Below are 25,302 nucleotides of genomic sequence, written 5' to 3'. Positions count from 1 at the left end.
CCCCTTCTCATAACCCTCACAACCTCCACATGGCGTTTTCGCCCAATAAGCCACACACTATATTTAGCTTGCCTCCTCCCTTAGCAACAACGGCACCGTCGTTGCTAGGGAGCGTAGAAAAGCACGCTTGCTGACATGGCAGTGGGTAGCGCGACCAGCACGAAACGAGACGAATTTGGAACTGAAATGGGACGCAATGGCTTGCTCGTCATTTCCCGTTTCTTGCGCGTTGTCGTCGGAGCACCAGAGCCTCCAGCACGAGCTCCTCCCTCCTATTCGCTTCTACCTGCGCCGCCCTACAGCTGTCCCAGGATGGCGTTTTGTGTATGGTGCATGCAAAATGAGTAACTTTAAAAAACACGGATTTATCTCTGGTAATCAATTTGCGAAACGAAGGGTGCCTATATAAGAATTGACTTATCTCATGTAACCTCTCTTTATGAGATTTATAATCTTTTCATATAATATCAATGACTCCGATCTTTATCATTTGGTGCAATTGTAATATTGATTATGTACATGGTGTTCTTTTAGTATTTGTATTTCTCAAGTTGTTAAATTTGAACTTCCTACCACGATCACGCACTCTCGGCGGCCGGGGGGACACCGCTGGTCAGGTTTTGTCAAAACCGAGCAACGAGGGACCATACGGGGGTGGCGGGACTTCCACGACGCATGGCGGTGCCTGGTGAGAATGGTTGGTGCAAAAAGAAATCCCTGTGTCCCATGGCATGCAGGCAGCCATTTTGACTGCTCCCGCTCCCGCATTCCAAAATTCCCTGGTTGAAGCCCAAAATTCCCAGATGGCACACCGATCGAGCGGACCGGACTGGTACGGAACCGACCCTTGGTGAATCTTTAACGGCTAATATCTTGGCACACCGATCAAGCGGACCGCAATGGTACGGAACCGACCCTCGGTGAATCTTTAACAGCTAATATCTTGGCAACCGGAACTCTGATCACTGATCTGAAAAGACCAACGTGCTCCACAAAGTGAGCACTCTAGGTCCATGTATTCATTTCATTTTTGTCCCCTCAGTTGCAGTTGCCAAATCCGATACGTATCTGCTGTCGACTTAACCTTCAAACTGCCATAACTTTCTAATCGACGAGCCATAAAGACAGCTACCGGTAAAGCACTTCAAGCACTACAGTTCTAGTTCATACTCTCCCATATGTGCTCACTTCAAGTATACTCTTTTTTTACTATCATTAAGGCATTTGTTGGCCCTTTAAAGCTGCATCTGGCATACATTAACCGTAAAAAAAGCTTGTTACCAAGCCTTGAACACTGATCATTAATCAAGTAAGCTTCAAATAAGCTCGACCTGCATTTTTCTGGTATCTTAGGTTTAACAATGTATGTTTTGGAGTGAGAGACATCAAGGCTCATGGCTTTAGTGGTCGAAAGCAAACACCTTTATTAATGTGTGTATGTGAGGTTGAGGGGTCAAACCCTTGAATATGCTATTTTTAATGTAAGAACAAAGCATTTTTCAAGCGAAGCTCGTTGGCGGAATCCAAAGATCATTGGAAAGTGAATTACACTATTTTATCAAGTCTAACCAAACTGAAGTGACCAGAAGGAAATTTACCAGTTGCACCTGACAATCATTGGTCGCCTTTGATATTTACACTGAGTTGAACTAGGAGCACGGGGGGCAATGATGTTTTATAGATAGAGAGAAAATGTGCAATAACTGTTGACCAATCTTTTACTAGCCCTCCTTGAAGTTTAAATTGGCCAATAGAAGTTGATCCACCCCTTCCTCTACCAAACCCATATAGGCTTCATTAAACCTAGCTCCGACTGATAATAGCCATCATGCATATTGAATTGACCCATAATATCTGTTACAAGAATAAATTCACCATCTATAAAAATCTAGAACATCAAGGACAATGACATTTGTAATTGCTGTCATCTAGTAGGAGTGTTACACTGGTCAAAGTTTGGTTGTAAAGCCCAAAAAAATTTATGGCACTTTGTAGAACATGGGCTTAGGGGAGGGGGTGCCCAAACTGCCATGAGCTTACATGGCTTAACCCTTGTCCTACCCAGCCACTCAAGCACATTTTTGCCTTTTGGAAAAAGGAGCTCCACCCTTTCTGCAAGTTATACCTGTTGTAGCAACTCCAAATGAAAAACCTTTGCAACCTGGCTTGCTTGTGTGATAAACATCTATGTATCCTTTCTTACATAATATGTCACTTCCCCATCCGGCTCCTTCACCTCCTTCAAGTGCTCAAGGGACAAATCTGGTGTCTCTTTGGTCCTACATTCATTGTGTGTGGCGATAAGCACATTGTTTTCGTCTAGAATTAGGGCAGGGCCGGCAGGGTTAAGAATGTTTTCAGCACAGTAAGGTCTACAATTAAAACATATCTGTAGACTCAAATCATACACTTTACATACACAAGGTTCTGATTTTAGGAACAAGAATCCCCCCCCCCTCCCCCCCAAACCCTGATTGCCAACACAGGCAATCCCCTGCACCCAGCCTCACCCTCCAAGAACTTTTGCACAGACTCCTCACATTGCAAGACACCTTTATTTGGGTGTGTATGTAAGGTTGAGGGGTCAAACCATTGAATACTCTATTTTTGGTGTAAGAACAAAGCCTTTGTATTCACACTTCAAACCATTTAAAACAAAAAATTCAAAAATACTTCTACACTGGGCCTCACCCAAACTGTGTATTCCCATTGACAACAGGGTGCATTTCTAGCCAAAGCTGGCACACCCTCACCATATTGTTCATCAAAAAGCCATTAAGATCCAAAATGAGAACCCTATGTAGAATCAATGGGGCTTTTTATCGTACAACAGGTGAATGGAGGAAAATGGACCGCTTACACATACAAGACCTAGAATGCCAAGTTCCAAATAATTGCTATGTCAACCCTGTCGTTCTTCTTGTCAGCCGAAAAGTTAGCTGTGAGACAACATTTTTCCAATGAAAGCATACATGCAGATGCAAACACAAGAATCAAATTTAAATCTCCAATTAAAACATATCTAAAGACTCAAATCATATTACATACACAAGGTTCTAAATTTAGGAACAAGATGCAAGGCACTTTGAACAACAAAAAAATATTTATATTCATTTCAAAAGCCATCAAAACTATAATCTTTACGAGTGCTAGATGCAGGATCAAAACTTGACATATTCTGCATCTCCTCATTGTCTACGTCCATGTCCTCTAATGGGTGCCCTTGTGCCTCTTCCTCTTCCTCACCTTTTTGGTCAGTGTTACGTCACCTATCTTAGTGGGCCCACCAACACGAGTGGCATGCGCAGATAGAGTGCGTAGAGCAAACCACGGGTGTTAGTAGTTCAGGGGTGGAGTCCATTGCATGGGCCAGATGGCCATACCGGATTTTCACAAGACCATGGACGGCCACACGACTCACGAGTGTGTAGCCCGACACACCGCATGCTTTTGGAAATGGTTTCCCAATTGTATTGATATAAAATCGTGGGAAACACTTGGGTTCGGCTATCTCGACGGGGAGGAAGAAAACATATCACGAGGGGGCGGGAACGTGACATAAATCTGCTGAATTCTGACTCTTATGTCGGTGACAATGTCGAATGTTGGCGCTACTGCTGATTCTGTCACGCGGGCAAACTGCGAAACGCTAGGGTGCCTGCAGCTCCAAAAACGCTAGGGCTGATTTGGTCTTGCTGTGGAAAATCTGCTAACGCTAGGGCTGATCTGTTGTTGCTGTGGAAACCTGCTAGAAAAACACTATGGCTTCTGCTTGGTCTGCTGTCGCCAGGAGATCTGCAATTGCAAAACGCTAGCTGATTTGCATTGTTGAAAAACCTTGGTTTCTTGTGGCCGACAACGCTGGGTTTTGCTACCGGGGGTGGTCTTGCTGAGAAGGTGCCTACTAAACCCTTGGTTCTTGTTGCCTCTTCTCCCAGAATTGCGAGCGCTAGGGTTTTCTTATGTAACTGCTTAGTGAAATTGCCCGACCTATTTTTCAACAAAAGTCACTTAAAAATAATAAGTGAAAAATGGCTAAAATAGGGAAAATAGGTTCTGTGCGTTGGAAAATGCTCCTGATGGGTTCTGAATGTTATCTGATGATCATGCTATATGAAACCAGAGGATATGCATCTAATCTAAGTGTCTGGACATGCACGGTCTGCAAACAGACTTACAAAAGTACCAAATCACTTCCTAATCTAGGCTGACTAAACTGAACTGAACCCATGTCATGAAGTAGCTTTTCCACGTACACATAGGATTAGATGTGTCACGTGACAATAATTTTTAGTGAAAGTAGCTTTTTGTGCTAAAAAACTAGAAGTTTTTCTTTCCCGTTCACTAAAGCAACTTTTGTAATAGAATCTGACGCTAGAAAGCTAGAGAAAGAAAGTGCATGTAGAGAGAGAATAATCGTTTTTCTAGAGAGAGAATGTATTAGCCCACGTATGGGTTTCGAGTGGAAGCTCTCTGCTTCCCGATTCTAGAGGGAGGTAGATCGCTATCTTTTGGTAGAGAGAATGAGATCGTTGGTCCTCTTTGATAAGACTCACTAGGCCTCACAGGCCAAGTCTCACCTGCAACAAATATACAAGTTGTTAGTTACATCCTCGGCTGTTTGTTCATCCCTTTTGTAAGTAAGTATAGTGGCAAACAAAAGGACTCGCTGCTGCTGCGCACCCTCCCCGCTTCCCTTCCCTCGCCATCGTTTGCCCCACCCCCCCCCCCCTCCACCCCCCTCCAGCTGCGTCTGCACATTCACCCACGCTGCCCCCCAGCAGTCTCGCTCTTTCCCTCCCTGGTTGCCGCCTGCACAGTCGCCCGCTGCCGCCCCTGCACCCTTGCCCGTCCCTTGCTGTTCTCCGCCGCTGAGCAGCGTTCCCCCCCCCCCCCCCCAGTTTGGTGAAATTTTCGCCCGCAGCCTGCTGCCCATATTCCCCGCTCCCTCCTCATTCTCAGTTGGAGTTGGTTCACAGAGACTCAGATTCGCTTTGTTTACCTTGACGCTTTCGACTCTCTCTCTTTCGCCTCGCAGCAACAGACACAAAATGGCGGCTTCTGCTCCATCTCAGAGGGACTCCACTAAAGCCCCCTCGCCCGACCCCGTAGAACCCAGCATCCGACTTGCTCTTTCGCCGACAGAGCAAGCGAGTCTAGAGGCAGAGGTGGCGCGCCTCCAGGCCACCTCTGTTATTTGCAAGATTCTCGGCACCAGACCCAGCAGAGGGGAAGTGCACGATCTCCTTCAGGACCGCCTTCTCGCAGAGGTGGGCAAGATCCTCGATGTTCAGCTTCTCGGACGTGACTACTACCAGATAGAGTTTGAGACTCCCGAGATGGCGTCCAAGGTCCCCTGGCCATCCGTGCAGTTAGAGCACATTTTCGACAGTGGCGCCACGGTTTCGACCCAGCTACCGACGTTCTTGTCGAGGAGGCAGACCTATCCATCTCAGTCTGCTTCCCCGGCTTGAGAAGGGAGTACCTTCTGCTCCTTTCCAGGATAGGCTCAGCGATTGGGACTGTCCTGGAGAGTCCACGCACGGTAGTCTCCGTAGCTGCCAAGGGGGCTGACATCCCCATAGTACGCGTTCTAGTTCGGGACACCCACACTCTCCCAAAGGTCATCTTACTACCTCGGGTGAGCGGTGGGTGGTTTTGGCAGAGTGTGGAGTATTCGGGCCTTCCAAATCAGTGTTTCATTTGTCGAAAGATGGGCCGTCTTGCGAAGGCCTGTCCACGGAGGAGACCTCGACCTACTCCACAGGCCCAGCCCTCAAAGCCTGGCCAGCAGCAGTAGACAGAGTCACAGAGTACACAAGTAGAGCCGTCCTCCGAGCCAGGGGCTCAAGCAGAGGAGGGCTGGCAGCAGGTTCGTGGTCGGCGTCGATAGGAGCCACCGCGCCAGCCTGACACTTAGAGTGGTCCTCAGGCTCCTGCCCAGCGGCAGTGGATTCCCACAGGCAACCTTTTCGATCCTCCTTCACCTCAGCCTCACCCTCGACAACCCCTCCTCTCCTCGAGTTCCCCCGCTCTTCGCCCCCCCCCCCCCCCCCCCCCCCCCCCCCCCCCCCTACTTCTGCCCTTCCATCTCGCCCTCCTACCTTTGCCGATCACCTTGCCTCCCTCTCCCCCTTCTCCCCCCCCCCCACCCCCTGCTCCCTCACCTCCTCCCGCTCCAGTCTCGCAGCCGTCCCAGGGGGCAGGGCCTTCCTCGGCTACTAGGAAATCTCTTGGCAGTGCCTTTGTCACTAGTCGACTAGTGAGAGAGGGTCAGCCTTTCTTGCGACCCCCTCTTCTTGTACAGACATCTCCCTTTGCAGAAGTTCCTCATGGTCTGACGAGTTTCAACTGTCACAAGCCGGGCACCACGTGGCAATAGAAAAGAACAAACTAAACAGACTTTTAGCACTTCGATAACAACTGAACTGAAAGAGAGAAACGACACGCGACACGTTGTGGCGGAATTCCACCCCAGAGAGTATTCGCCCCAAACCTTGGCGCCCCTTTCGGTATTTCTTTATATTGCATCAACACAGTACAAGCCGGTACTCCAGACTCTACACCTTCTCCTGGAAGCATGCCAGAGAATGATCCCTAACCTCATATTTAAAGGCCCTAGGCCCCAAAAGCAGTTTACAGTAAAAAGCCTTCAAAATCAAAAGCATCTGGTCCAAAAGCAAAGCCAAAAAGCTGATAGCGTAAATCACGAAAATCCGTACAGTCTACCATGTCATTAGCCAGCGCAAAATGCAGAAATCCGTACAGCTTGCCACGTCATCATACCAGCATAATTTTCAAAAATCTACCGCGTCATCAGTTGTTGCGCGTGTGTGTGCAAGTCCTGCCTTATTTTAATCCTTTGTCACTTGGGGTCCCATCAAACGGGGTCCCCATAAGTCGGTAGGGCTTCTTCTTCTGTTACTTGTTCTTCTTAGGGTTTAGGTCTCTCGGCCGTAGCTCCGTTCTTCAATAGGTCGACACATCAGCAGTTTGTTACATCTCCCCTTCTTGAAAGAGAGTAATCGTGCTCGATTACAACATATCTGCAAAACAACTCAAGTTAGCTCAAAAATTTCCGAGGGACAATCAGTTTGCTCTTTTTATTAAGGAGATAGCTTCTCCTTTCGGTTGTTTTGATCAAGGAGTTAGCTTCTCCTTTCTGCTCTTTTGATCAAGGAGTTAGCTTCTCCTTTCGACTGTTTTGATCAAGGAGTTAGCTTCTCCTTTCTGCTCTTTTGATCAAGGAGTTGGCTTCTCCTTTCGTCCATATCGGAACTCTTGATATTCCGGCGTAGTAAAATTAGCCATCACACCCAGACGGTACTGATCTTCCACGAGTGTCTTGATGCACTAAACTTACATACCCAAGCAATCTCATCCAATATGGAATATTCAGTAGCTGGCACATCACAATGCAACACAAATGCTTACATATGTATGTTACAAGACATAGAAACATAAAGCCACCGATGAACACTCCTCCCGCATAACCTAACAAGGTCCTGGCCGGGAGATATTCAACGACTTCCTCATCACTCCTCCCGCATAACCTAAAAAGGTCCGGGCCGGGAGATATAGAAGCCCTTTACAACCAAACGCCCCCCAGACCGAAGCCTGTGTCGTTTGGAGGTGCTGAGAGTAACCACTGCTCAGACTTCTTATTACTCCTCCCGCATAACCATCCAGGTCCGGGCCGGGAGTCACAACAACAATTATTTTACAAGCATACAACCAAACGCTCCCCAGGCATCGGCCTGCGTCGTTCCGAGGTTCAAACAATACCAAAATAGTATTTCTCACTTCTGCACCCAGGAGTAAAATCACCAATCAATGAAACCACTATTAAAACCAGAGTCAAACATTTCAAATCGGCACCAAAACACGTTCAAAACAGATACCATCCATTTCAAACAAATTTCAAACAGGATCACCAAACAAGTTCTCAAACAAATTTCAAACTTAAAAAGCAATCTCGACATTAGTCGAGCTCGAAAAGTCGATTGCTTTCCATCCGGGAACCTGCACCAAAAATTAGGGTTAGGATCATTCCGTAAGGTCGTAGCCGAGCACAGCACGGTCCATCAGCTCTTGGACAGACAGTGTTTCTTTGGCGGCGATGGTGTCCCAAGATAGCAATCGCATCGAACCTCCAAGGTTATCAACTCGAGAAGAGACATCTATTGAGAGATGTCGAGAAATTTCAAGATATAATCTGCTAGGTTTTCCATGGCAAGCATTTCAGGCTACCCTACTCTGCCAGAAGTTGCACTCCAAAGGAAGATGTCAAAAACCATATAACTTCGGGCAAAAAAATAAAATAAAATTCTTGAAAGCTTGCCAAGTACTTGGAATATGTTGCTTGGTGGCTGTAGACATCAACATCTGCATGGCACTGCTTCTGAGAAAAACAGTGACTTGAAACAAATCTGGATCCTTCTCTTGCAAGTGATCTTAATTGGCTTATGCCCTGTAAGACATGAGTGGTGGAGACGGGAGCGCGCCCGATGCGCGATGAAGTAAGGGTAGGAGTGGCTAATAAGTCTGGGTTGGAGGGCGAAGATACCTCAAATAAAAATTCCAATACCTCTGTCTGCTCTTTTATAGGACCGGTATGCTTTCAAAAAAGCACACACCTGATGCTTTGATACCACTGTCACAAGCCGGACACCACGTGCCAATAGAAAAGAACAGACTGAACAGACTTTTAGCACTTCAATAACAACTGAACTGAAAGAGAGAAACGACACGCGACACGGAGTGGCGGAATTCCACCCCAGAGAGTATTGGCCCCAAACCTTGGCGTCCCTTTGTATTTCTTTATATTGCATCAACACAATACAAGCCGGTACTCCAGTCTCTGCACCTTCTCCTGGAAGCATGCCAAAGAATGAGCCCTAACCTCGTATTTAAAGGCACTAGGCCCCAAAGCAGTTTACAATAAAAAGCCTTCAAACTCAAAAGCATCTGGTCCAAAAGCAAAGCCAAAAAGCTGTCAGCGTAAATCACGAAAATCCGTACAACCTGCCACGTCATCAGCCAACGCAAAACGCGGAAATCCGTATAGCTTGCCATGTCATCATGCCAATGCAATTTTTGAAAATCTGCCACGTCATCAGTTTTTGTGCGTGTGTGTGCAGGTCCTGCCTTATTTTAATCCTTTGTTACTTGGGGCCCCATCGAATGGGGTCCTCATAACTCGGTAGGGCTTCTTCTTTTGTTACTTGTTCTTCTTAGGGTTTAGGCCCCTCCCGGTAGCTCCGTTCTTCAGTAGGTCGACACGTAGCAGTTTGTTACATCGACATTCGTCGTCGTTGGGATTTCTTTGCCTACGACTTTTACACAGTTTCTTGGCGACCCCTCACCAGACCTTGAGGCAGTGTGCTTCAGAGTTCGTGTGGTGTTCCTTGCAGCTAGGGGAATAGAGGCCTTGGACTCAATGGTTGGCTTCTCGTTTCCTCTATGCGGCATGCACTAAGCTGAGTGGACCATAGACTCAGTGTTGGAGTGCTCACTCTTCCACTCCATTGTACTTTGAGCACAAATTTAATACAAAAAGAAATACCGAAAGGGGCGCGAGTCTTTGGGGCCAATATCTCTAGGCACGGAACTCCGTCGGACAGGGTGGTATGAACTGTGAACTGTGAATTGTTTTGAAGTAAATCTCTTCTGTGTTGCGATAGAATCTTGACTTGGAGTGTCCAAGTTTGTTACAGTGGTATCAGAGCGCGGCCGATTTCTCTTCTACTCGCGACACTTCTGGATTCAAACAGAGATCAATCGACTTCCTTTGCATCTGGGGATGCGGGAAGAGTTCACGAAGAAGATTCTCACAAGGAGTACGGCCCGCATCGGCCTACTCAGGCGGAGATTGAAGAGATGGAGCGTCGACAATTGGTTGAGGATGCAACAAAGATGATGATAAATTTTGTGAAGGACTCGAAATTTGCAAAATTTTTGACCCAGACCTCCTTCGACGAGGTGCACTCACAGTGGCCGCAAACCACAAAGCCACCCCTCAAACCGGCACTCAAACAATCTCCTACTTCGTGAATGTTTACAGAGCAAGAATTGGAAGAGGTGGTTGATACACAAATTACCCAACTTTTTGACACAAACAACAAAGCCAAAAAGCATGGCAAAAAGTAGAAGAAAGGAACTGACTTCCGGGTTATTTGGGTCGTCAATCTGCTTTTGCCTCGGCAAGAAAGCAGAAAAAGCATGTGCGGTTTGAAGGAGTACCTAGTTCTTCTTCTCCTCCTTCTTCTTCTGACAGTTCTTCTAGCTCTTCTGACTCGAGCGAAGAAGACAGGAAAGGGAAAAAGCGAAGCAAAAAGCAAAGCTTCGGAAAGGGCAAGAAAAAGGCAAAGAGTCTAAGTCTTGCCTAGTTTCTGACAGTTCTATAGAGGACTCGTCTTCAAATAGTTCGGACTCCAATGATCACAGATTTTATATAAAGAAGAAGAATTTCTATAAAGCCAACCAATACGACTTTCTGGAGATTAAAAGCAAGAAAGTTCGAGAATTTAAAGAAGATGGACAATCAATTAAATTTGACACTTTTTCTGGATTCTGCAATGCTTCGAGGGCTTTGGCCTTCATATAGCAATTTGATATAGCTTTCTCTGGAGGACATTACTTAGGAGCACTCCAAGATTCGGAGGCTACCTCTTACTTCAAGGGAAATGCTTGAACATGGTGGTCCACTCTTCTATTGAAGAAGAAAGGGCCAGTTAAATGGTTGAAATTTAAAAGGCTTTTTATTTCTTCTTGGTTGACTCGAGAGTACGAACGCTACATACAAACTGCTTGGAACCATCTTAGGATGACCAAGAAAGATACCTTGGACGCATCTTGCGAGAGATTTTGGAGCTCTTTTCTACCCGCTTCTTCATTTAGAAAGATCTCGTTTAAAGAACAGATTGAGCGGTTTACCTTGGGACTTCTTACGGAGATCCGAGATCACTGCTTAGAGCAAAAGTCAGATTCTATTCAAGAACTGATGAGTCATGCGAAATGGGGCTTTGCCGCATACTCAGGCAATTTGACTTGCCCCACAGATGAGACCATGACGCAGAAAATAGAACAGACTTCTAAAAATGAAAGTAGAAAGAGGAAGAGCCCCCAAGATCAAAAAGATAAGGATGCACGACCCCAGCTCACTCCTCGGGAGAGAGCCAACTACATCAAAGAGAAGAAGAGTTTTGGATGTGGGGAACAAGGACACATCTCTGCGAGGTGCCCTAAAAAGGCACAGAAAGAACACGATGAAGAAAGGCCAGAAAATTCAAAAGCAGCTGAGGAACGTGGACGAAAAGGCAAGATGAAAGCAGGGACTGGTTCCAAATTGCATGGGTACTGACCCAAGCACGATTGATGAGAGTACAGAACTTTGTCGAGCTTGGGGCAAAGTGAAAGATCAAGAAGCCCTGATTTTCTTTGATGGAGGAGCCAAGGCCAACTTCATTTCACCTAAATTGGCGGCGCGGCTTGAGATTACACCCGATCGGATAGGGCCACAAGTAGAGGCAGCTCTAGCGGCACCCGGCAGGGACGTAGCCATTACACTTATCATTGGCAAACTTCGGTTGCATTGTCAGGGGTATTTGGGGCACGAGGACTTCTACATAATGCCCTTGGAAGGTTGTGATGTCCTCCTGGGAATTCCCTGGTACCATAAGAACAACGTCGTGGTCGACTATCAGGCGAGAAAAGCGACTTTGACTACAGAAAAGGGCCAAACCATTGTACTTGATGTGAAACTTAACGCTGAGTTTGTCCCTACTGTATCGGCTTCGGCCGTTTCAAAATTAATGAAATCCAATATGTTTGTTTACTCGATCTTTTTGAAAGAGTTGAATGATGATCATAGGACTCATATGTCTGATCTAGAAAAAGAACGCCAAGATTTTTTCCACACTCATGCTGATTGCTTTTCTGAGGGCCTGCCAGGCGAGTTGCCACCCGCTCGACCTGAGGATCATACCATTGATTTGATACCTGGAAGCACATCATAGAACCGGCCACCTTACCGTGTGAGCCGAGTCTAGAATGAAGAGATTATGAACCAAGTGAAAGACCTCTTGGAAAAGGGTCTTGTCCAACCGAGTACTTCACCTTACTACTGTCCGGTGTTGCTTGTTTAGAAGAAAGACAGATCTTGGAGAATGTGCATTGACTATCGAGCTCTTGGAAAAGGGTCTTGTCCAACCGAGTACTTCACCTTACTACTGTCCGGTGTTGCTTGTTTGGAAGAAAGACAGATCTTGGAGAATGTGCATTGACTATCGAGCTCTCAACAAAATCACCATCAAGAACAGATTTCTGATTCTCAGGATCGATGATATTCTAGACCGACTACAGGGATCCTCTTGTTTCAGCAGGATCGATTTAAAGAGCGGATATCATCGCGCCGGGAGATGTCTACAAGACAGCTTTTCGCACGACTTTTGATTTATTTCAGTTTTTGGTCATGCCTTTTGGCCTAACCAATGCTCCAACGACATTTAACCGAATGATGGATAGGATTTTTCGAAAGTACAGACTATTTGTTGGCACTTCCTTTGACGACATCATTGTTTTCTCCAAGGATGGGGCAGAACATAGAGAACATCTTCTACAGGTCTTTCACTCATTACGAGATCACAAGTTGGTGATTAATGCGAAGAAAAATGAATTTTTCCTACCTGAGATATACTTTTTGGGACACATTGTCTCAGCAGGGCAGTAGGAGTGCAGATGGACCCGGCCAAGATAGAGATTATCTGTGATTGCCCGACTTGAAGAATGTCCATAAAGTTAGAAGCTTCTTTGGCTTATGTTCTTACTACCGGTGGTTGATTAGAAAGTTTGCAGAGGTTGCTTCCCCTTTGCATATCTTGACACAGAAAGGAGTCCCTTTCTCGTGGGGCCCACGGAGGTGACTGTCTTTCAGACATTGAAAGAGAAATTGACTACAGGACCAGTTTTGACTTTGCCGGATTTGCAGAAGTCATTTGAAGTATATTGTGATGCTTGTGGTCGTAGTCTAGGTGCGGTCTTAATGCAAGAAGGCCATGTCATTGCCTACGAGAGCCGATTGTTCTCAAGGCCGGAATTGACAGCACAGGAATATATGAGAAAGAGCTTTTAGCGGTTATCCATGCTCTTACTCAGTGGCGACATTACCCACTCGGAGCGGATTTTACTGTCTTCAGAGACTATCAGAGTTTACGCTACTTGTCACAAAAGCAGCTATCCGAAAAGCAGATGTGGTGGGCGAACATCTTGTCACAGTTTCACTTCCAGATTGTCCATGTGCAGGGACAAAAGAATTTGGTGGCAAATGCTTTGTCTCGGAAGCCGTTGGTTCTGGCTATTTCCGCGATACATCATAGGAGCTTCGAGGATATGGTCGATCAGTATGCCACAGATACAGATTTTGCAAATATTATCACTCGGATACAGAATGGGAAGGTAGTAGCGGGATATTCCATTCAAGATGACTACTTCATGAAAAAAACCATGTTGTGCGTTACACAACCGTTGAGTAAAAAGGTTCTAACCGAATGCCATTGTCCACCTTTTTCGGGTCACCGTGGCATTGCTACCACCTTGAAAGGTGTAGAGAGATACTTCTTTGGCCGAGACTCAAGAAGGACGTGGACGATTTTGTACACAGTTGCTTGGTATGCCAGAAGGTCAAGTTTGACAGCCATAAAGCACAGGGATTGTGACAGCCTTTACCCATACCCACGCGCCCCTGGGAAAGTATTGCAATGGATTTCATTTTTGATCTCCCGAGAACACAGAGTGGTCACGATGGTATCTAGAGTGTTATTGACAGATTTAGCAAGCAAGCTAATTTCATTCCACTGAAGATAACAATCAAGCCGGATCACTTAGCGAGACTGTTTGTGGCCCAGATCTTCAGATTACATGGCATGCCTGAGACAATTGTCTCCGACAGAGACCCCAGATTCACGAGTTTGTTTTGGAAGGCTATTTGGGAGAGCATTGGCACGCGGTTGCACTTCTCGTCATCATTCCACGCATAGACTGACGGGCAATCAGAGATTGCTAATTCAGTGGTCCTAGATTTATTGAAGTCTTACATCTCGGATCAGAAGACTCAATGGGAAAAGTATTTACCTTTGGTGGAATTTGCCTACAATAACACGACACTCTTCGACGGGGAAGGCGCCATTTGAGATTATTGAAGGTCCTACAAAGGTTCCACCCTAAGCACGAAAGATAAGATTTTTGAAGCCGACGAGTACACGCGGGACTTGGACACGGCTTTTGCCAAGGTCCGGGAGGCTTTGCAAAAATCTCAAGAAAGACACCAAAAGGCAACAGATCGACATTCTCAAGATTTGAAATTAAAGGAGAACGATTGGGTGCTCTTACGTTTTGAGAAGCCATGCCTGAGAAAGAAAAAGGATAAGGAGGGGCTTTTTCCAAAGCTTAGGATGAGATACTATGGACCTTTCCAGATTTCTGTAACAAACTTGGACACTCCAAGTCAAGAATCTACCACGACAGCACCAAATAACCACTTCAAAACAATTCACAGTTCACAATTTATTCGACACTGGCCTGACGGAGTTCCATGCCTAGAGATATTGGGAATGAGAGAAAGCCTTTTGCTTTATATTATTAAGCAAGAGAGAGAGAGAGAGAGAGAGAGAGAGAGAGAGAGAGAGAGAGAGAGAGAGAGAGAGAGAGAGAAAACTATTGCTTTATTCTCCTATTGGCTCAAGAGAGAGCTTGTGGAAAGCAGGCAGCCTTTGGGCTTTTGATTTTCAGCTTTTGGGGCTCTGCTTTTGGCATCCCTTGTACTCTTTAAATAAGTGGGTAGGCCACTCACAACTCAGAGCATTTGGACGCAGAGTCTGAGTATGAGCGCATGCCCGCACTCTTGTAGTTTGAACTCAGATTAATACAGAAAGAAATACCGAAAGGGGCGCCAGTCTTTGGGGCCAATATCTCTAGGCACGGAACTCCGTAAGACCAATGTCGAATAAATTGTGAACTGTGAACTGTTTTGAAGTGGTTATTTTATGATGTCGTGGTAGATTCTTGACTTGGAGTGTCCAAGTTTGTTACAGTGGTATCAGAGCACGACCGATTTCTCTTCTACGGGAAATCGATCCCAAATTTTTTTTCCGCGGCACCTATGGCTTCAAGCAAAGACCAGTCGACTCCCTCTTAATCCGGAGATGCGGGAAAGGATCACAATGAACATTCACGCAAAGAGTATGGCCCGCCTCAACCTACTCAGGCGGAGCGTCGAGAGATGGAGTGCCGTCAATTGATCGGCGATGCAACAAAGATGGTGCTCAATTTTGTGAAGGATTCAAAATTTGCAAAATATATGAGTGAGACTTCTTTTCAGGAAGTGCATGCGCAATGGGCAAAAAACCACAACACCAGCCCCAAAACCCGCTCTCAAGAAACCTTCTGCTCACAAGAAATATTCAGAGAAGAAATTAGAAGAGGTGGTTTATGCACGGATTACTCAGCTTTTTGACACACAAAACAAAGCTAAAAAGCACCGCAAAAAGCAGAAGAAAGGCACCGACTTCCCGGGTTGTTTGGGTCGTCAGTCGACATTTAAAAAAGCAAAGAAACAGAAGAAGCGTGTTCGATTTGAAGAAGTACCAAGTTCCTCTTCTTCTTCTTCTTCTTCTGACAATTCTTCTAGCTCATTTGAAAGGCACCGACTTCCCGGGTTGTTTGGGTCGTCAGTCGACATTTAAAAAAGCAAAGAAACAGAAGAAGCGTGTTCGATTTGAAGAAGTACCAAGTTCCTCTTCTTCTTCTTCTTCTTCTGACAATTCTTCTAGCTCATTTGACTCAAGCAAAGAAGACCGCAAAGGCAAAAAGCGAAGCGAGAAACAATGCTTCAGAAAGGGCAAGAAAAAGGCAAAGAAGTCTAAATCTCGCCCAGTGAGTGACAGTTCTGCAGAGGACTCGTCTACAAACAACTCAGACTCTGACTACAACAACTTTTATGCAAAGAAGAAGAATTTTTATAAAGCCAACCAATATGACTTTCTGAAAGATAAAAGCAAGAAGGCCCGAGAGTTTAAGGAAGGTGGACAGTCAATAAATTTGACACGTTTTCTAGATGTAGAGATGCTTCGAAGGCTTTGTCTTTTGTACAGCATTTTGACATCCCTTTCGCGGGAGGACGCTACTCAGAGCACTCTAAGATTCGGAGAGTTGCCTCTTACTCTAAGGGGAATGCTCGAACTTGGTGGTCCATGCTTCTTTTAAACAAGACTGCGCCAGTTAAATGGCTGAAATTTTTAAAGCTTTTTATTTCTTCTTGGCTGACTCAAGAGTATGAACGCGATATACGAGCTGCTTGGAACCAATCTTCGAATAACCAAGAAAGATACAATGGACACTTATTGCGAGAGATTCTGGAGCTCTTTTCTACCCGCCTCTTCATTCAAGAAGATCTCGTCAGAGAACAGATTGAGCGTTTTACCTTGGGTCTACCTACGGAGATCCGAGATCACTGCTTGGAACAGAAGTCAGCTTCTATACAGGAGTTGATGAGTCACGCGAAACGGGGTTTTGCCATTTACTCTGGCAGTCTGACCTACCCCACCGATGAGGTCATGACACAACGAGCCGAACAAACTTCAGCAAATGAAAGTAGAAAGAGAAAGAGCAACCCAGAAAAGAAGGATGCACGACCCAAGCTTACTCCTCAACAGAGAGCTCGCTGCATCAGGGAGGGGAGGTGCTTCGGATGCAGGGAACCTGGACATATCTTCGCGAAGTGCCCTAAAAGGCACAGAAAGAACAGATGACAAGGATGACGAAAGGCCTGAGAGTTCGAGAGCAACTAAGGAACGTGGAAGAAAAGGCAAGATGAAAACAGGATTGGTTCTAGATTGTGTGGGTACTAATCCCAACACAATGGACGAGAGTACAGAACTTTGCCGAGCTTGGGGCAAAGTAAAAGACCAAGAGGCCCTGATCTTCTTTGATGGAGGAGCCAAGGCCAACTTCATTTCACCGGGATTGGCGGCGCGGCTCGAGATCACTCCCGATCGGATGGGACCACTTACGGAGGCTGTTCTAGTAGCACTCGGCAGGGACGTAGCCATTACACATGTCATTGGCAAACTTCGGTTGCATTGTCAGGGGTATTTGGAGCATGAGGACTTTTGCATAATGCCTTTGGAAGGTTATGATGTTCTCTTGGGAATTCCCTAGTACCACAAGAACAACGCCGTGGTCGACTATCGGGCGAGGAAAGCGACATTGACTACAGAGAAGGGCAGAACCATTGTACTTGACATTAAACTGAAGGCGAGTCTGTCCCTATTGTATCGGCTTCGGCCATTTCTAAATTAATGAAATCCAATCTGTCGATCTTTATGAAAGAGTTGAGTGATGAGGATAGGACAGATATGTCTAAACTTGATAAAGAATACCAAGATTTTCTCCACTCTCATGCCGATTGCTTCTCAGAGGGCCTACCAGGCGAGTTACCACCTGCTCGTCCTGAAGATCATCATTGATCTAATACCTGGAAGCACACCACCGAACCAGCCACCTTACCGCGTGAGCCGAGCACAGAATGAAGAGATTATGAACCAAGTGAAAGACCTCTTGGAAAAGGGTCTTTGTCCAATCTAGTACTTCACCGTATTGCTCTCCAGTGTTGTTGGTTTTAAAGAAAGACGGATCTTGGAGAATGTGCATCGATTATAGAGCTCTCAACAAAATCACCATCAAGAACAAATTTCCGATTCCTAGGATCGATGATATACTCGACAAATTACAGGGATCCTCGTGCTTTAGCACGATTGATTTGAAGAGTGGATAGCATCAGATCAGAATCGCCTCGGGAGACATCTACAAGACAGCATTTCGGACGACTTTTGGGTTATTTGAGTTTTTGGTGATGCCTTTTGACTTAACCAATGCTCCTGCGATATTTAATCGGATGATAGACAGGATTTTTCGAGAGTACATGCTATTTGTTGGCACTTTCTTTGACGATATCATTATTTTCTCCAAGAATGAGGCAGAACATAGAGATCATCTGCTTCAGGTCTTTCAGGCATTACGAGATCACAAGTTAGTGATTAATGCAAAGAAAAGTAAATTTTTCCTACCAGAGATACACTTTTTGGGACACATTGTGTCAGCAGCAGGAGTGCAAATGGATCCGGCCAACATAGACACTATCCGTGATTGGCCCGATTTGAAGAATGTCCATGAAGTTAGAAGCTTCTTGAGACTGTGTGCGTACTACAGGCGGTTCATTCGAAAGTTTGCAGAGGTTGCTTTCCCTTTGCATATCTTGACACAGAAAACAATACTTTTGCAAGAGAGAGAATTTAGAGAACATGAAAACAGTTGAGGACCGGATTTATGTGAAGCCGGTCCCCCCTTCGATAGGCATTTGTATTATGATTCCTCCCATTAAGAGAGACTTGTTACAATACAATCTTTGTGTTCCTTGTGATCTAGGTGATGCAATGAAGATGGAAAGCTTCATGCAGCACAAGCATAACAGAAACTTTGAAGAAAGATTTAACTATCCCAAGACCTCAAACACCTTCGAAGGTGGAGAGAGCTAGCAGGGAATGAGGGTAGAGAAGAGGAAGAAGAAACATTTCATAAGAGAAAGAATTAGTTACCCACTTATCATAACTCTTCTTGCTAGCATACATAATAGCATGGTAATGAAGATGGAGAAGATGGCAAGCTTAAGCATTGAAGTATGGCTCTTGGTTGAATTTGCACTCCATAGCCGAGAGTGTTGGTGTAGGCTCTCGACTTCTCAAGGAGCTTGAAGAAGGAGATGGAGCTCTTGCACTTTGCATAGCACACAATGAGTGTGTGTGGGTGAGTATACCCTGCAAGCAAGGCCTCTTCTTGTTTTGGTCGACCCCCTCTTCTAGTTCATGCTTGAAGCTCATTGGCTCATGCCAAACCTAGCCAATCACAAGCTTGGGCCATTTGTAGCAATAGGGGTAGTCTTGGGACAAGTGTCCCCCTTTCCTCTTTGAGAGAGAGGACTTGATAAATGCAAAAACAATTAGTGAATTCAAGTAATTTATCATTGGACCCCTTTTAAGCCTGGCAATAGGATTCAAGCACCTCATGAAGGTAGCATGGGTAAGAGCTTGACATGTGTCCTTGCTGTCTCTTAAGGCTTGGGGTTACCTTGAGAGTGTGTGTGTTCTCTCACTAGCCCCTACAATATGGGCTCGCCTCCTCTTATGTAGGGATCACTTTGACTTTTGGTGCTTAAGCACCTTACTTATCAAGCATAACAAAGAACTTCTAGCTTGGGGGTGTTCCCACAAGCAAGCATAATAAAGCACCTCAAGCACCTTAGTCATCCAATAGGACAAGCACCTTAATCAAGCATGACAAGTACCTCAAGCATGACAAGCAGCTCAAGCAAGACAAGCACCTTGAGCTTAGGTCGGGTTCCCACCTCAAGCTCAGCCCTAGCTTATCTAAGGTCAAAGGACTTTTACACTCATTATTGGAGGTCTTCAATGAAGCTAACCCTAAGGTCTTATGCTCCATTGGTTAGCCTTGCTCTTTGATGGACCATCTCTCATTTGGGCCCCTTTACCATTGGCCCCGTGTTGAGATAGATCTATAAGCACATGTCTATATCTTAACCCTTGTTCCCATTAATTCTCCCACATTAAATGATCAGTTCAATATGAGAAAATCATTTGGGTTGGTTAGATATTAAATTTTATGACACTCTCTTGTGTTCATGCACAACTTTCATGTTGGCTTGTGTTCATGCGTGCATCCTCCTACATGCTGACTTGCATTCATGCATGTGTATGTAATTGTACGCATCTAAGTCCTCTCTACGCAGAGGACTCAGATGCGTAGAGAGCTTTCGGTGAAGCGCACGCAAGATACTACAATTCTCCAAAGCTCGAAAAGCACATACACAAGGAGAGAAACAAACATGCATGCTGCATGGGCTCGAGTCACTCAGCCCAAAATAGTAGTTTCCTACCTGGAGTTCACGTTAGCATGGCAAAATTCCTACCCAAAATTCACGTGAGCATGGGAAAGGATATCCGCCCACCAAAATCCCTCAAGGAAAGTGAATAAATGAACCTCAAACATAGTCCAATCAAAAGGTAAAAGGTGCTTGGACCAAGCTTTCGTCAAAACCTAAGGCTGCCATGGGTATGGCAGGCTAAAAAAGAGCAAAGTGCAGGAGGGGGTGACGCAAACAGGAAATTTAGATAAAAATAACCGGATTGTAAATACCATATCAATGTGTGGTGCATCGCGATCGCGGTCTAGTTCCCGGTCTACGAGACGTCGCTGCACTTACCGACCTGTCCCTTGCTGCCATCTCCTGCACATGCTGCCATCTGCTGCTACCATCTTTTTCAAATCTGCAGCCCTCAAAATATATGCGCTCCAATCTGTGAACGTTGTTGAGTGGAAGCCTTTCCATGCTTTCGTAATCAACAAAGTAAGTAGACCACAAGTGTGTCATGTAGTCACAACCTTCTATTGCTTAGAGCTTCGGAGAGCATGCAGGGAAGGGACCTCTTCCAGCACTGGGCAATCATACATAGCTAGTGTCGTATGTTGAATCAGAGATTTTACCCCTCACAAGCTTCTCAGATTACCAAGATCGTCGAGATAGCAACCTTTAAGAGCGACCAAACCATCTCCAATGTCCAGCACATCACAATCATACACATCCATTTTCTGGCTCCTCGACGAGATCCGTAGGGACCCCGATATTCTTCAGAGGCCGAGGCTAATCCAGGATCCCTTATTACCCAATACTATTCTTGCCATCGATGAGAACCCCATACACTCTATATATTTGCTAAGTTGCACTTGTAGTAGGTACATGCAACTTAGCAAATATATAGAGTGATCAGTAGACAATACCAATCACTATCAAGTTAGAGGACAAGGTACAAGATTTGTGTGGGCAGAGTGAAAAGATTAGCATACCTGCATGAGAAATGTGTGGATTGCTACATCAAGCCATAGAATATTAGGAATTTCACCCTAATGTGGATGACTTGGGATAGCCTTCTTGTTTGGGAGGAATTTCTACTTCACACAAGAAAACACAATGAACACTCTCTTTGTGGACCTTTTGGTAAGTACAGAGAGGGCGCCTCGAGAAGGTGGTAGAACTTTGTATATATGCACATGTGTCTCATGGAGAATGGTGCTGCAACAACATGCTGACAAGTGCATAGTAACTCTCAACTATGGTATTTAAGTGCCATGGCATCCACAACAAATGAGATGCTCCAAACTTAAAGGTAATAAATTTCTTCTCTTGCAATTATTTTTTATTAAAGTCCGGCTCCAAGACTAGAGACAAAGCATAAGTCCGGCTCCAACATTGGAGACAAAAAAAAGCGACCGTGGAAAGGGCACGTTCCCAATGGGATTATTGAATTTGTAGAGGAGGGTGCCAACTCCACGTATACGTGTGCATGGTTTTTCTTTTTTTGATGGGCACAAGCATACCCGGGCACTTCATGCATCTCTCTGCATCTTTGAAGGTTGTATTCTGAACCATCTTTTGCTCCATATGTCTGGTAACTTAGCATTGCAATGGTGTTGCGAGGTGGCTTATTGTTGGGGAGCAACTTCGAGCAGAGGAACAATAAGAATCTCTCTATTCTGCAAAAACTTAAAGGTAATGAACTCCTCTCTATATACTTACTTTAAAAAAGTCTAGCTCCAAATGTTGGAGATGAAAAAAGCCATCGGGGAAAGAGCATGTGCCCAACGAAATTATTGAATCTATGGAGGACGGTGCCAACTCCACGCCATATGTGCATATGGGTTTTCTTCTTTTTATGGGCACAAGCATCCTCGGCCACGTCATGCATCTCTTTGCATCTTTAAACGTTATGTTTTGCTTGCTCGATACATCTGCTAACTATGAGTTTCAATGGTCTTGCGAGGTCGTCGAGGTTTTGTGAGCACTCTGAATTTCAACAATGTTATGCGATCGTGGATATTTAGAGAGCAGCTTTGAGCAAAGATGATGAAAAGCCTTGAGAACAAGCTACAACATGATGGAAAAGGTACTTTAACATTCCGCACTTGTAACATCAGTAAGGATATTGAAAGTAATGAGGGAAAAATATTTAAATTGTTAAGATAAAAGTATTTAAACTTGCGTGCACAAAAATATTTAATATATTAAAACTAGTGTGCATAAAAGAAATTAATCTAACATCTTCAAATAGTAAACATTCAAGCAATTCCTTCAAATTTTAATCAGCGCTTGAGTTGAAAGTATTTAAATAAAAACATTCAAAAGGATAAATCATGTGTCTCTTTATCATAAGGGCCCGTAGATGTGCAAAGCCCAAATGAGAGTTGTCGGGCCCTATTGTGACGCAAAATCTGTAGCTTTGGCTGCTAATGATGAGAGGAGAAATTGTTTCTATACTTCACAAAGAGCTTCTATTGATGGAATACAAGGGCATCCAAAAGGCACTGCAGTAGCACCCGTCTGGAAATTTTTTCTGGTTGAGAGAAAGGATCAATAACCACAAGTTGAATGCCATACTTGCAACAACCAGTCTTTACAATGTGTCATTGCATATTGACCTCCCCTCTCATCCTGATAGTGTACCTTTAAGCGTCGGATACAAAGAGGCTAGCTAGGTGCTAGAGTTTGCTTAAAAGTGGTTAACCTATATAGGTGACTTGATATGAGTATGATGGCTTAGTCTACAAGGGTCATTTTAATGAACAATTGGTTGTACATGTTTTATTTGCTACAACATATCATGTATATTGTTAAAAAAGGAAGTTGGTCCCAACTGTCTGCACATGTCTAGAGACATGGAAGTGAATTAGCTGGTGACAATGAGATGTGGAATGGGGTCATGGATTTACGAAGGCGCGGAGACAAGAGATTGAGCTTCTAATAGAGCACTTCCAACTTGCAAATATGAGGGCACTCAATCAAAGTTGATGATTGTATTTAGCAGGAGCGGGCAAAGATTAGTACTATGCGGCAACATATAGGTATTGGGCCGTATCAAAAGCTACAACATCATTGTCGTAGCTCTGATTGCAAGGAAATATTCAACAGACTAGCTAGTGTAGAGAAGGTAACATTGACATAGGAGAGTACCCATGGAGAGAGATACCACAAGAAGTAGCCAAAAGTTACATTTAATGTGGTGGCTAAATTGAGGAAGAAGATGAATCAAAAGTTGAGGCTAAGTTGCAAAACTTGAAGTAGAGGATGAGGCTCTTCCAAACATGAGTGCAGATGAAGAGGCAAAGATGCAACGTCCACATGTTGGCTGCCTCTTTGAAATTGAGTGAGAAGTCCCGTAGCGTGGGCACTCTTCTCCATATTAAGATTCCTCTCTTCTTGAGGAATCTCCAATAGACCTCATTGGTAAACCTATGTTATAAAGATTTTATGACATCCTAACCTTTTTTACTAGCATCGTTAGCCACCACAAAAGAATACCAATGTTGCACACAAAAGGTTTTTCTGTTACTCCTTCACTCTCCCACCTCTGCGTTTACTACAGTGGCTCAGCCACCTGCCATTGCTTATCTCCGGTAGCCCTCGTGAGAATTTATCACTGGACCCGGACAACACCTTTTGGTCATCTTTGATCTACTCTATCTCTCCCTATGAACACCCCCTCGTATGATAACCGTTGAGCGCCAACACGCCTGCAACTTCCTCACATAGGTAGCCTAAAGATTGCTTTACGTGTAACTTGTGTGCATAAAACTATTTAATCCAATATCTTAGATCTATTTAAATACATTAAAACCATAAAACGGTCAAGCACACTAGTTTTATTTAAACTTGAATGACTAAGGGGCACAGCTGTTAGCTGCAGCTGGAGTTTATTCTAATATAACAAGCTGGAGTTTATTCTAATATAACAGAGAATCACATGAGATGCTTGGGGAGATATACAGGAGCGAGAAGGGGAAGAAGGCTACCTGGAGGCCATGGTCCTCCCTTCCCAATATGGGAATGTGGGATCTCTCTGTCTCTCTCTCTCTCTCTCTCTCTCTCTCTCTGTACGGGCGATGGAAGATCTGCTGTCGTGTAGCTCTCTCTCTCTCTCTCTCTCTCTCTCTCTCTCTCTCTGTAACGGGCGATGGAAGATCTGCTGTCGTGTAGCTCTCTCTCTCTCTCTCTCTCTCTCTCTCTCTCTCTCGTCGCACTCTGCTGCTGTTGTGGGTAGGGAGGGTAGACAGCATAAGCAATACGTGCTACTGTTGTGGGCGAGGGGTGGCGGGGCGATAAGCAGTGAGTGGATGTAGAAGATGCAAGGTGAGGAGGGGAAGCCGGGGCGATTACGAAAAGTGAGGCATGTGGAAGATTTCATGGAATCTTCCGATTGATGAATTTTTTATTAAAATGACCCAGTAGTAGACCTATTATGTAGTAGGGCATCACGTTTTGTTTTTGTCTTGCAGAATATGGGTAGGATGCCCCGATTTTTTTATTAGATGGGTTTGCCCCTTCCGCGAGATAGAGGGCCAAGTGCCGGGCATGCAGTTAAGTTGCAATGCGAAGTGTGCGTAGCCGCCTCAGGTTGCAGTATAAAAGCAGTCGCACGTAGCAATGCAAGGACACGAGAGAGAGAGAGAGAGATAGAGAGAGTCTAGAGCGAGAGCATGTGCGTGCTGACGTACCTCTCAGAAGATGCCTCCAACATCTCTGAGATGCCAGTTAATAGTAGACCCATTAGGAGAACGTGTATAGTATAAGTATTCGAGATCACATCACACAGCGCCGCAAGCCGGCCCTATATCGGACCATATTCCTCTACACGTGTGGAGCGCGATCTCACTCACTCGTCTTTCTCGCCATCACCACCAAAATTGCGAGTGCGACTCTTGACATGGAAAAAGGAACGCAGAATGGGCAAGCAAGAGCGCAGAATGTACGGATAGTTCTTTCTCAATTTGCACCTAAGACATGTCCGCATAGGCCCCAGGAATCCACACAAACACGTTGGCGTGTGTTGTTGACCTATGTTACATGAAGTGGATGGATTACTGCCTTCCTGTGTGTTCGTTGGATAAGGAAACCAGGTGAGGAGCTTGGGAGAAGCTCAGAAGAACCCATCTGTGGTTTCTTTCTATATATATATATATATATATATATATATATATATATAGATAAGAGAGAGAGAGAGAGAGGTAATAGGTAATCTACTTTGGAGATGATGGCCTCTGTTTTTCCTCTCACTATTCAGAGTGTGAGTGATAGTATCAAACAAGATCATCTGGCTTGAACCAGCGTCCCATTGCTATAAT

General features: G+C 45.0%; 1 long non-coding RNA gene across 1 annotated transcript; it reads right to left on the bottom strand.

The window, feature by feature from the left end:
• Positions 1-21,277: 21,277 nt before the first annotated feature.
• LOC147431475 (uncharacterized) lies at positions 21,278-24,325 on the bottom strand. Its single transcript, XR_015185704.1, has 2 exons — positions 23,974-24,325; positions 21,278-22,051 (listed from the first exon to the last, which is right to left on the bottom strand). It is a non-coding gene; the product is annotated as an uncharacterized LOC147431475 (long non-coding RNA).
• Positions 24,326-25,302: the final 977 nt, after the last annotated feature.

The sequence above is a fragment of the Adiantum capillus-veneris genome, chromosome 21 (genome assembly GCF_014529385.1).
Source record: "Adiantum capillus-veneris isolate H3 chromosome 21, ASM1452938v2, whole genome shotgun sequence".
Lineage (NCBI taxonomy): Eukaryota > Viridiplantae > Streptophyta > Polypodiopsida > Polypodiales > Pteridaceae > Adiantum > Adiantum capillus-veneris.
The sequence above is the reverse complement of the archived record's forward strand: the minus strand, read 5'-3'. Positions and strand labels throughout refer to the sequence as shown.